Raw genomic sequence first — 13,638 nt, 5'->3', positions numbered from 1 at the left:
GTTTATATTCTACGTGAAATGTGCAATGAATACACACACACACACACACACACACACACACACACACACACACACACAAAACATTATGACATATGTTCTAGATAAATATTAAAGTACTATTTAGTTATGGTACAAGTGACAGGTAATTGTTACACGCATATACTTAACTTGTAACAGCCATGTATTTTAAATCTTTATAAATGTAAGATAAAGAAAACTACAAAGTTCTTATAGAAGTATCTAGAGAAATGATAAAAATATTTTTAATTTTAATAAAAATGATTTATATTTAGGTTATTCATACTCATTTAATTCATTTACATTTTTTTATATTTAATTTATAATGCAAAATAATAATTCGTTGAGTGAAACGTTCATAGACATTTCATCGATATTGGCATATTATTAAGTGTAGTGAAGTCAAACGATATATTTCCGAGACCGAGTAAAAATCGACAATTTTTAATTAATGCGATGAGAGAGAGAGAGAGAGAGAGAGAGAGAGAGAGAGAGAGAGAGAAGAGAGAGAATATATCAATTTGCGCAAGAGTGACTCGTTAAAGCATATTTAAAAGTAAAACCGGCAGTGGTGGCGAGGCGATTTTCGATAAATATTGAGTCCCAATGACTCGGACGAGCTCTCGCGCTGCTTCGCTCTGCTCGTAACTCTCGTCGTTACGAGCATACACACGCGTATAACTACAACTCACGTGTCCCGCAAGTTACGTATAATCACTTACAGAGAGGAACAAGCTTGTCCTTAGGCATACCGGGTGTCACCGGCGCCCGGCAAGCGCGCGGCATCGGCGGAGATGGGTGCGGCCAAGCTTTGAACGTTTAGAGAACGTCCGCCGGTCATTGCCCAGCGAAGGCGCGTTAAATTAATACCACCGTGGCTCGGCTTTTCGAGCTCGTTTCAATTTATCCGGGCAAGGCGCGAGGAGAAAAAGAAACGAGGGCGAGAGGGCGAGAGCCCTCCTCGTCGATGATAGTTTTTTCGAAAACCAACTCTCGCGAGTGTCGTGCGACCGACCGTTGTGTGATTTTTCTAGGTATATTTTACCTAACGACTTGAATCTAAAAACACAGAAAACCTTTTGCCGATATTTCGATTGTCCAAACTTTCGTTTCGGCATTCAAATATATTTTCTTCTCGACTCTTCATCTCTCTTGGGCCTTTAATTTCTGGTTCAAAGAATTAACATATATTACATCCAACAGAAATAAAAAAGCTTTTCAATAACAAATAAATTTCCAAACTTTTTTCTGAAATAATTTTGAGATTTATTTTGGAATAAAGAATTAAAGAAATTTATAAATGATTCGAAAATGTGTATAAATAATGACAATAGATTTATATGCCTGTATGAGATTTTCTTTTTTTTTTTTTTAAGTGTTCATTGACTGATCCGCTCGACCGATTCGATTCCGAGCCTCTCACGAATTTTATGTCGCTAATACGGTACGTACAGGGCGAAACCAGTTTGTCGGCGCATTCGAGCGCCTCCAAGGCGGCGACATCGGATGTCGAGGACAGTGGACAAGATCCCGGAAAGCGTCCCTCGGACCGGATCAAAGGGAACAGCCGGATGAAGACGAAGAGGGTGCGCAGCGGCTCGAGTGAGGGAGAGGGTGAGGGACGATCGCGTGAAAAAAGGAGAAGAGAGGATTAACGGACAGCTCCCTGAAAATTACATCGCCAGCTAATGAGACGTCATGGGCCCGATTCGACCCGACTCGAAATCCAACAAGTGAGAGGATCCACCGAGAAACGGAGAGGAATCGACGACGCGACTTCGTTTCGGATAGTACGAACGAAGGGATTGTCCGCTTCATCTCGAATGCAGGTGTACGCTTAATCCTTTCGTTGACGATCCGCGGTTCGATCTTTTCATTATTTTTGCTCTGTTTGTTAAATAGCTAATGCGAACCAAATTGCCACGAGTATATATCAGTTTTAACGCGCCAATCTTCAAATTTATTTCAATTACTGTTTCTCCGAAATTGTATTATTTTATTAGAAAGAAGACATTTTTCTTTCATTGTTTGCTTAATTGGCTTATTTCATTAATATAAATCATTAACTTTTATTGTTTTGTTTAAATAAATAGCTTTAAATTGTCACCACGCGTGCGAACTAAAGACATTTTAAAATATTCGCAATATTCACTTTTCAGTTATCTTTGATTAATCACTTCGCGTTTATAGAATTAAATTAAAATAGTGCGAATTTTATTCGTAACAAATTATATTGATTATTATGTGCAAATCTTAAACGATCTTAAACGTGCGAGACGATCATATCAATCGTGCCACTCAGACAGCGTAGTAACATTATTATTACAGAAAGCCAACATCGCAATGCTTATCGATTCATAAAATCATTAATGGTCATTTTATAACGACCGGTAAACATGAGTATGATGTCTGCTAAATAGCACCATGTCGAAAGTGAACGTGGATCAATCTCGTTTTCACAATTCGTGTATGACTCTACATACATTCGTTCCATGAAGATTAATTCTTGTTATATTTCTTCAATATTTCTTTATATCTATTACTGTAATTATTTTACTTATTATGAAAAAAATTCTTTAGATTATAAAACGTAGACATAAATGCATAGAAAAAGAAGAGCATAACGCAGATAATATTTTCTTTGAATTATTATATCTAGTTATTATACGTTATACGTTATATTTTAGAGGAACATAAATTTAGCGTACTAAAATAATATGGACATTACGTAGAGCTCGATAGGTGCATAAAGGTGCATAAAGATTGACTAGAGATTTGCAAAGATATTCACCATCTCTTCAGCGGCTGAACAACCCAGTTACCCTCAATTTACTCAATACTTTCAACCCTCTGTGCCGCTACGCGAATCGTCGGAATCGTCGGAATTGTCGTTTAAATTGTCCGTCGAAGTCTCACTTTCGCACGTAACGCACGATGCGAGCACATAGCGCTCGAGTTCGATTTCTCCTATCTCGCGTGCGTATCTCTACGCAGATCCGCGATTTTATTCGCCGCTCTCGAGTTTCGGGGGCAGGCGATCACAGATCGAGCCAGATCGAGCCAGAGCGGGACGTCGACGATGCTCACGGAGCCGATCTCGCGATAACTTCTTCCGCTACCGGATTGCCTCTCGCGCGAACGAGAAAAGGTGCAACTCGTAGCCCCTCCTTCGCTGCCCCAAGTGAGAAAACCGGGCAATATAATCCAGATCGTATCTAGGACGACCAACGTGGGCGAAGCGATGTGTACGTTTGTGCATATGCGTGTGTTTTTGTGCGCGAGCCAAGTGCATGGGCGTGACGCAGTTCCGATCTCTATGGAGTTAGCGTGTCTTTTTAAGATTTAATATAATTGATAAAACTATGACTTCGAGAAATTTTAGCGTTTCTAAGAGAAGAAAACTCCTGACAGTTATATGTAGAAAGAAAATTCAAAGGTACGAAGCGCTTTTGTCGATCAGTAACAATAATTTTGCTTCTATAATGTATTATTAACTTATATATATATTTATACTAAAATTTTTATATTTTTATTAAAAACAATTATTAAAATTCTTAAGAAGTTCTTAAGAGTTTATTTATATTTTTACGATAAAAATGGATATAGATTTATCTACGTGGATGCTGATGTTATTACGAATCACAACAAGTTGCGCATCGAAAACTGGTTTCGAGTTCATTGTTCCACTTGTGACTTTTAAATTGCATATATTTTTAACATTTTATTTCACAACTCGTTTAATATTAAATTGTGATTTCAAGTTGGTCCAAATATGGATGTTATGTGCTGAACCTAATGCACAGCGCTGTAACGCGAGTTATTAAAGGTAAATAGTGTAATCATATCATGGGATGTATTACACACACCACACACACACACACACACACACACACACACACACACACACACACACACACACACACACACACACACACACACACACACACACACACACACACACACACACACATATATATATATATTATAACGTTGATACAGATTAATAAAAGTAACGCGTCCAAATATCAAATTTTCTTCTCCGTTAACAATTTAAGTAATTTTTCTTTCGAGTTTAGTATGCGTTTTTTAGTTTACTATTGATGAAAATTGTATCGATGGAAATAATCGACATATGAATGACGCACGTTATTGGAAGACAATAATTTGTTAATAAACGAAATTATCTCAATACTCGAGTGTATTCATCGCTTGTGGATTGCTTCAAAATTTATTTTAAAAAATACTACTGTCACAAGAATTTCGTCTCATTCATCATTCGTGACAGTTTCCACAAGCTATGTAAATCTCATCATTTATCTCATCTCAGCAATTGCATAATATTTAAATTAATTCTATATATTTAAACATAACGGTGCTTACATGTATACAATATTTACTCTAATTAACAAATAAGTATATGGTTTAAAATTTAATTCATAAATAATTGAAATTTGTTTTTGTAGTCGGTTTTTATTTGTGACGTGATCTGCTCTCAATAACCTACACGGGAGCGAGAAGGCGGGCACTTTCACCGAAAAATCTCCAAAATTCGCGCCTCTCGGTCTTATATAACGATATCGAATCGACTCAGTACGCCTACCTAAATTCGAAAGAAAGGAGACGACGTGGTATCCCGCGTTCATAACGGTTTTATATTCTCTCCTCTCGACCGTCTCAGTCGAAATCCGCACTCGAAGATTAAGGACGAGCAGTACGGAGCTTTGAGATCCTTTACCCGATACTCGCATGAATGTCACCTAAATTTTGATTTTCTCGCAATAGCCACGCGAACGCGCCGGCGGCAAATTTTGGTCTGCGTTTATTTCCCGCATAGCATGCCGAATCTCTCGGAATGCAGCTCGACATGTGACAGAAAGGGGATTCGATTCCAGGATCGGATCTTGCGCGCAAAGATCGAGTGAAAGAAACGACACTCAGATGTTGTGGACGATAAAATATTTTTTAAAGGATATCTAGAGACAATACAAATATTATTTTAGCAATAATTAGCAATTGTCGTAATTGTCAATATCACATAGTTTGATATAAAATATAGAAAGTGAAGCTTGAAGTCCAGTGATTGTTACACTTCTGTATGTAGATATAGATATTTTCAAAAAATGTTAGACTAATCAATAAGTAATTTACGTGAAACTTATCATTGATTTTAATTGTAAATTATTTGCGAGCGATTGTCATTGCCTTGAAATCCAAAAAAAAAAAAAGAATCGAAAAAGTAAGTATCTTCTTCGAGCGTAAAACACGCTTAAATTCGGTACGCATATCCTTGGGTATATAAAGTCGCATAGCGCGCTGTAATGCAACACGTTGATTTTACAGACACCCGGCCAACGAGCACTTCTACCGTGCTAAAGCGACGGTATAGCGACGGTATAGCGACGGTTGTAGCGACGGTGTAGCGACGCATGAAGGCAATGGCGCTTATTTAAAGCTTGCAGCACGTGGGTAAGGGAGCATTGAAAGTACTCGCTGTCGAGTATCTAAGTGGTTTATGGATTTGCGGCGACGCCAAGTGCCTTGCAGTCGAGGATAAATGTGAGTGTGTGGATGCATATGATAATCCTAAAGGTTACGTGATTGCGCGAGCGTCGCCGTTATGGTTGTTCTTCTTCGGAATGACAGTGAATAGTTCATATCTCGAGACTTTATTGAACGACGATTTCGAATGGAAAAAAAAAAAAAAAACATTTCGCATTTCGTATTTTATATCGGAAATATGTATATTTCGATGTGGATTTCGATCTATCCTATTTCCTGTAATGTACCGTACTTCATTCAAACAAAAGACTGTTTAATGTGTTTAAAGTTTGCGTTTAATCGCGTATCGATAGCTGAAATTTTACGGAAAATGCAACGTGCATACGATTGCGAGGAAGGAAAGAAAGAAGAGAGATCGAAAGGGTTCTCGATGACATCGTCGGCTTCGAGGTCAGGTTTTCTGTTGGGAACGAGATGAGATGTCGAGCGACAACTAATTAGGCCTAAAAAGCCAACCATCGCTTTCACAGTTGTGCCGCCTTGGTTATATCCACCTAGACCACGTGTCTCTCTCTCTGTACATGCACTGTATATAGACGGATAATGATGCGAATGTGTGCATCCTCAAAGACATGTAAAGGTATCTGGTGCCACTTCAGATCGGCGCAAGTGGTTTCCTTCTTCCCATAAAAAAAAGACTAACACTTGTGTTGGAACGCTTTATCTCAAGGCGATTTACGAAAAGCGAGGGATGTCTGGTAACATCTTAAGTCATCCTACGTTCAACGCCTAACAATAGTAGCATACTTGATGGTTGAAGAAATAAAAAATGAGTGTATCAAGTCTATTTATCAGACTGTTTCTCTAACATTTCAAAGTCAATAATTTAAAAGCAGACTGTTTTCGATGCCGCACGAATGTTTTAAGCTACCTAGAAAAAAAAAGTGAAATGCAGGCGGAAGGTAGCCGGTCTCATCGCTAGAACGATTAGGAACGACTGTTCCAGGCGGATGTGAAGTAATCGCCAAAGAGCACCCGGCAGTGCGATAACCTATCGTGAAATGGTTGATAGTAATATGTTCTGGTCTTGCGTGGCAAGACTGGTCTTGTCCGAGTAATTTTCAAATGATGCCATTTGCAGGCTAAATCATGATACATAATTCTTGCCAGATATGTTATTCGCGTGTCCGCAATGTCGATAGTTAAGTTATTTTATAAATTAGCAAATCTACTAGACATTAGCGGAGATAATTTACCACGGAGATAATTCAAATTTTATCTCTTTATTATTAAGCGATAAAAAAAGTTTGTTGATAATCAGAAATGGGAGCTTATTATCGCGATATTATTCACGAAGAAGTTCAGCATATTACTTATACATATCGTTTTCACATCGTTATTTTATCAGTATTAATATTTTGCTGATAAAACGATGTTGGTGACACGTTCTATTCATATTAAAAACAAAGAAATTCACAAAAAAGTAAAAAAATAAAATATTATATTGCATACGTAACTGCAATATTTGTACTGATTAAAAAATACGTCGATATTAATTCCGTTCGAGATAAATGTTAACACGTTTAATTATATTTATTATCGTCCGGCTCGAAGCGACTCCGCGCGACGGAGGAAGGGTGAAAAGTGAAGTTCCACCCGCATGTCACGACACTTGTCGGGCGGTGGTGAGACGTAGGAGCGTAGAGCTTTGCGTCGCGATAAAAGACGAGCCCGATACCGAAAGCAAATGGTGTACGAACGTATCGCTACAGGCATTGTTCCATAGTGAGAGAAGCCTACGCGATCCTGCTTTACGAGCGAGCGATAGTCGTACGTATGTCCACATGAGCACTCTCTCAACGGGATGTGTACTGAAAAAAGTTTATCGGACGTGATGTCTTGATTTTTTTACATTTTACATTTTAAATTTCAAACAAGAAAAGTACGAGATTTGACGTAGTATGGCTACAGAAGTCATCCAAATTGAAAAAAAATTACAGATATATATTTTTAGGACTTGTATATCTACGTTGTCGATTATTTTACATTAATGTCCATATGTTCAGCAATAGCAATCTTTTATTATAATTAGAAAATGAATTCGGAAAAAATATATATAGAGAGACTTGCGAAACAATCTAAATAAAATAAAATTGATAAGGGGAGTGTGTTAAACCTTTATAGAAAACCAACGTATTTATTTATAAACGTGAGTCGATGAATTTTGTTGAGTGTTGCAAGGTACAAGGATTGTTATCCCACTGGAACATAGCGCGTTTATAACACACAAACAGGACGATATTAAGAAGTCAACTTCATACTGATAACTTCATGAATACATATCGCGGTATATCGAAATATGCCGGCACCGCCATTCTTCTACTATGAGTTTTATCTAAACAGTATTTCCCGCATCGCGATAGGGCTTGTGCGTGTGTTAACCGGCAACAATAGTTTTGCCGACTAATTATCTATCTTAAAATAACCCGCGTAACTGTTATGAAGCTCACTAGCTCGTCGACTGAGTAAAATAGATTTTGCACTAACTCCAGAAAAATTATTTAGCGTTAATATTTATCTTTTAAGTAGAAATACGTTTAAATTATACATGTTGTTGCAGCATTAATCGCTCGATAAATCTTTAAAGGATAACTGATAATTCTTTCTCTACTTTCTCTACATGCGTTTTAATCATAATATTAATTTCAAAACTCACATCAAGAATTGTAGAAATATTAATTAAAATTCTAAAAGTTTTTATATATTAATATTAAAGAAATCATTTATTATCATTTTTAAAAAAATATAATTTATCAGAAATTTATAACTGAGAAGATAGCTTCGCGGAGATTCGGCAATTGGCATCGAACGATTGCTGCGAAGAATAAAGAGCGTTTTCAGTATGGTATCAAGAGTTTATGATAAAAAATAATAAAATAAAAAATAGTAAATAAAAAAAAGTAAAAATTGTTCGGGGTAATCATCATTCAGGTAACGAGACGTCCAAACAGCGTAATGGCAGCCCTGGAAAATATCTCGTGTAACAGATGCTGGATCATTGACGATGTCTGGTACGGCATCTTGATAGATAAATCGATATTTATAGGCATTATAATCTTTTTCTCTCTCCGCCCTCTATTAATTACGTAGATCAATTTAAATCTAAGATTAATTTAAAAAATTTATTTATAAATACGATTATATATGTATATATTGTCATGTTTCTATATCAATTTAGTATTAATGAAAAGAACATTCACAAAAATATATTATAGCACAAGAGACAGTTTTAATTAAATTAGATAATATTTGTTATTCAAAACTGAAAAATACAACAAATATTTGCAATATTAATTTAAATAAGCTTTGCTTCGTATATTTGCAATAAGATAAAACTTTATTGCAAAAGAAGAAATATAAATTTTCTTTTAATAATTAACTGAATAAGATTCGTAATGAAAATCGAAGTGCGGAAAGACACCCAAGCAGAGATGATATTTCCAATTTCGTTTCAGATAACAAAAAGAGACTAGATAACAAACTACGACGTTAGACTCATGACTATCGCTTATAGATGCGAAGGTAATGTCATGCTATGCAGTAAAATGTTTCATATTCTCAATCGTAATAATCGTTAACTGATAATACGGTAGGTGCATGGAGTAAGTTCGCGATTTATCGGCAACTGTCATACTTCTCCGCGCGAAAAGTGTATCAATAAACTATTTCTTGGGAATTGCAATTGCGATTGTTTTAGCAACGAATTTTTTTTTACTCATATTTTACTCATAAAATCGTAAAAACACAATGTGACAAATGTGATAATTCACAGTTTAGTGTAGAGATTTTTGTACATCTTTGAAAATTATTCAACTTCATATATTTTTAAAAAAGTTGTAGCTTTTTTGAATATATAACAGAATATATATATATATCAATTTTATAATAACTTATTTATACGAATACATTCCAATATTTTGAATCTAATTCTCTAATTGTTCTGGAAATAAAATTAAAATACATTCACTGTAACTCTAAAAAATGTTTATCCAATACAAATTTTTTATTAATTTCATTAAAGATGCTTACTTCGATTATTAATTAGGGAATAAACAGAAAGTATTAATTGTAAGTTTAATTATATATATAAATAATTAAATGTTACACACACACACACACACACACACACACACACACACACACACACACACACACACACACATATATATATCCTAAATTAAATATTATATTACCTTCTTGGCATTCTTCCTGGAATAAGCAACAACAATGAGTAAAATTGATATTTATTTATAACTAACATTGAATAACTTCTACAATTAAAATAACTATTCAATACCGATAGATTGTTAATTGACGCCGTTTTTACATAACCATCGAAATTTTATCACACAAATCGTATCATGCACAAATACAAGTTTTCAACCACGCAACAAGAATCACGACGTTAAATATATTACAAAAATTGCTCTTTAAGTTTAGAGTCTAAAAGTTAGTAGTAATATCATTCGTTAGTGAAATGTCGGTATTCTATGAATGTATGTTTATGAAGAAATCTACATCGAAAATACTCGTTAACGTTGCAAAATTTATCAGCGCTGCATAATAATGTAATCATATAATAATTAAACTAGAAATAAGCATAAATTTATTTGGCTTACATAATTGATTTATATTAATTAGCCTTTTGAGAATATATAAAAAAATGACTAAGAAAATTTTGTAATAAATATTAACGATATAATATATAAATGATATACAGATAAACAAAAATAAATTAAAATTTATAGATATATCTTTTCTCTTTCTCATTCTCAATTGATATTGATCTCACTACTAGTATCGACTTACATTCAATAACATTTTGAATATTGCACTTGATAAAAACGCAAGATTGTGTATTTTCACAGGTGTATTCACACAAGAACTATTTCCATCGTTCTAATTACTAATTAATTTAATTAATCAATATGTAGAAACGAGTTGATAAGATTGCGTATCTGTATAATAAATATACTATAATCACGATGCAATATGCATTCTTATCAAAACATAATAGCTCGCATGACGGACATTCTTATCAGGTTATTCTCGCGAATACCGAATTAGTGATCGCGATAAAGTTGAAATTCGCTGAAATTATCATGATATTTTCAAGGAGTAAACAAATATTGCAGTAAATGAAACATTATACTTACATGTTATTAATAAATGCTTGACATCCTTGTCCTGTCAAAATTTTACATAGCCAGAAAATCTTCGTAGTAGAAAGATATAATTATCTATACAGTCTTCTATTCAACGTTTTGTATCTGATTAATAGCTGCGCATAGAAACGTATCACTTCTCACTTTTTTCTTCTCTCTTTTATCAACAAAATAATTATCTTCTATCTTCTGTAGAAAGATATTTGTAATAACGTCAATTATTAAATTTAGAAACACCCAGGAAATTATTATAACTTATTACATGAAGCTTTACTCGTGATTATCATTGGAATAAGCACTTGTAACGATTTTTCAGTAATTATTTTGCATCAATTGCTTGTGACTGGTTTTTAAACTAAAGAACCGAAGACTCCAAAGAGGATTTACCGACGCGTTGACACACTCTGAATCGCCACATATATTCCGTTCTCTTTGCCAAATTCCGAGATTATTACAAGTCGTAGAAAATTTTTTTATAAAAAGATCCTCGTTCTTTCACGTAGTGTGGTTTTGATTTGCACTGCACAAAAATTCCGTCACCTCCAAACCTCTAGTTAAAAATTTTTTTACGTTAATCAAAAGTTTTAAGAATTTATATAAATTTTTTTTTTAAATACGACGTATATGACTGAAAATAATAAAAATTTTTATTTTCAAGTCACTTTTATTAAAATTCACAAGAGATCCAAATTTAAAACAGAGTTTTTTATTTATAGTACGTGTTTATGTCTATTTTCAAAACGATAATCCAGTTTCATCGAAATATAAGACACATAGTCACTTTATATTTTAATCTCTGGCAGTTATATTTCAACAATCAATATAGTACATTTCTTTAATATTTATATGATCTTTCTTGCAATCTCCAAAATGTTTATATATTATTTGATTCTACAGTACACTATTAATCGTAAAAAATATTTGTTATTGTCTGTCAACATATTCGTCACAAAATCAGCTTTAAAATTACACCTTACTCACAATATTGCTTCACTTTTATTCACCTGTAATTCGATAATAATCGCAACTTTAAAAAAAATATATATATAATTTGAAGTCAGTCTATCATCTCGTCAATTCCTTGAATGCTCAGACTCCACGGACGATCCGCGGTATCTACCGCATTTACACTCGCGTCGGTGTTTGTGTATATGAGGAAAACACAGGACTGCCTCCAAGACGTGGTGCAGCCGGTGACTGCGTCTTTGAAACTGTCTTGAACAGTCACCTCTCTCGTTGGTGACGCAGGACGAGGAGAAGCCGCGGTGCGGGAAGTAATAGCATCGAGTGGAGTCTCTCGGTCTTTACCAGGAAGGGATGGAAGCGCGGCAAGTGAGGGGTGAGGAATACGCGAGCGCGGGCATAGCTGGGGGAGGTACCGATGGATCGTTGGTGACCGGACTAGGCGGTTCTTCTGATCCGATCGTGGTGACTTTCAGAGGCGGAGCAAATAACGCCCACGTGAGGAAACCGGGGCCCTGCGTTTCAGAAGGCGGCAACCACACATCCACCGCGATCGATTTTCATAAAACATTTTTTTTACCCACCTTTTTTCACCCTTCCTCTCCCCCTTTTCGCCCCTGCGCCCCGTCTGCGTTTCTTTCCCCTGTCCTTTGGCGTTCTCCGTTTCTCCCCTTTTCTTTCTCTTTCTCTTTCGTCGACGATCGGCATTAGCGTCTCCTTTCCACCTTGTCGCACCTATAATGTCCGACCAGATCGGACGTGGATAACAAGGCGCGCCGGATCGTTCCTCACGGATATCTTCGGGTATCCGCACCGCCTTGAGTCTGACTTATGGACTACCTCGGTACACCGTAGGTCCGAGGTTTCTTCGCTCACTCTCTCCGTGAACTTTTTTCCAAACTTTCTTGCGAATTATTTTGTATATGTATACGTATACTTCAATCAGTCATAATCCGATATAATTTTTCTTAAGAAGATATATCTTTCAAAACAAATTTGCAACTGATGCAAGCTCAAATAAACTATTCTTAATGAAATATTTGAGGTCTTTTTTATTTAAAAAACTACAGATGTTTGATATACTTTTTACCTATAATTAAAAATCATATAATTATTACCTTCAGTTTTTTTAATGTTTGCTTTTTTTGCCCTACATTTAAATGTATTTAAGTATTTGGTTTCCACGTATATATACATATATGTATGTATGCTCCTTTAATTTTACGAATAATTAAATTTTCTATAGATTATCAATTCATGTAACAATGAAAAAAATTACGCCAGATTACATAAAGAAAGATTACCGAACCGAGATTCATGAACCGTCGGAAATTATAAAGTCATCTTATTTTATTAAAATCTCTCATTTAAACATATAAATTTGAATAAATATAAGATATGAGAGAAATATATGAATAACTACGTTATAAATCTTGGAAATTTCATTATTTGTCATTTTATTTAAATTTAGTTTACTTTTCGTCAATTGTCATCAATATCGAAGTAATGTATCAAACGATATTGATAATAACATAATGTAAAGTACAAATCAGAAATTACCAGCTAATCAGCCTCGTCATTATTCAGAAGTCTTAACGAGAAATATGACTTACCTCGATAATTAGAAATGCGAGGTTAATTGCTAGTCGATTACGTCGCGATTACTCGTATTTATCGCTGTTACTTATAATAAATCAGCTGTCTGCTCGAGGATAAACTGCGAACAGACTTTACGGAACGCCGAAGTCCTTGGCAGCTCCATTGCTTACCTATTAAAATGCAACTAACGTTTTTCATTTTTTTATCTTACAATTATTGGTGATATTTCTTTAAATTAGAACAAATTCGGAAGAAAAGTTTGTCAAATACAAAATATATTCTTGAAAAGATTTTGCGATGGAAATATGTAAGATAAGAAAAAAAATAATAATAA

At 34.8% G+C, this 13,638-nt stretch overlaps 1 protein-coding gene across 2 annotated transcripts in view; it reads right to left on the bottom strand.

Annotated features, from left to right (window-relative positions):
- Positions 1-12,251, bottom strand: part of LOC105424298 (uncharacterized) — a 45,250-nt gene extending 32,999 nt beyond the window's left edge. The window contains exon 1 of one of the 2 annotated variants that reach the window (XM_089072394.1): positions 10,734-12,251. The gene's annotated coding sequence lies outside the window, so the exon portion shown is untranslated. The remainder of the gene's footprint in view (positions 1-10,733) is intronic. The other variant, XM_089072395.1, reaches the window with a different exon arrangement.
- Positions 12,252-13,638: the final 1,387 nt, after the last annotated feature.

This window comes from Pogonomyrmex barbatus, unplaced genomic scaffold (assembly GCF_055798465.1).
Source record: "Pogonomyrmex barbatus isolate J1 unplaced genomic scaffold, ASM5579846v1 scaffold13, whole genome shotgun sequence".
NCBI classification, from domain to species: Eukaryota; Metazoa; Arthropoda; class Insecta; order Hymenoptera; family Formicidae; genus Pogonomyrmex; species Pogonomyrmex barbatus.
This window is presented reverse-complemented; position numbering and strand designations above follow the sequence as displayed.